The sequence below is a fragment of the Micropterus dolomieu genome, linkage group LG04, assembly GCF_021292245.1.
Source record: "Micropterus dolomieu isolate WLL.071019.BEF.003 ecotype Adirondacks linkage group LG04, ASM2129224v1, whole genome shotgun sequence".
NCBI lineage: Eukaryota > Metazoa > Chordata > Actinopteri > Centrarchiformes > Centrarchidae > Micropterus > Micropterus dolomieu.
In genome coordinates, this window is record NC_060153.1 from 9881492 (window position 1) to 9881886 (window position 395).

The following is a 395-nucleotide window of genomic DNA, read 5'->3' on the forward strand; positions in this document are numbered from 1 at the left end:
ATAAATTAGAAAGATGCATCTGTGATTGTCTTATTGTCTTGTGCCTGCTGTTGTCAGGTATTGATTTGGTGACAGCTGGTGTACTATAAAGACAAAGCACATAAATATTTAATAAACCATGTCCGCTTAATCATTGTTAATTAAATTATATTTAAATTATTGTTAGTATGTGCTGTATTCGCCTTGCATGTTTGCTAAACAAAGGTTATTGAGGTATTCAAAACTTATGCAAACACGTCAGCTGTGTTGACCAGCAGCTGCTCAGTCCCTCCTTACCTGAACTATTCACTTGAAGATTATAAAAAGCCTGCCTGAAAGACTGACAAATACATCTACTATATATATATATATATATATATATATATATATATATATATATATATATTAGAACAAAA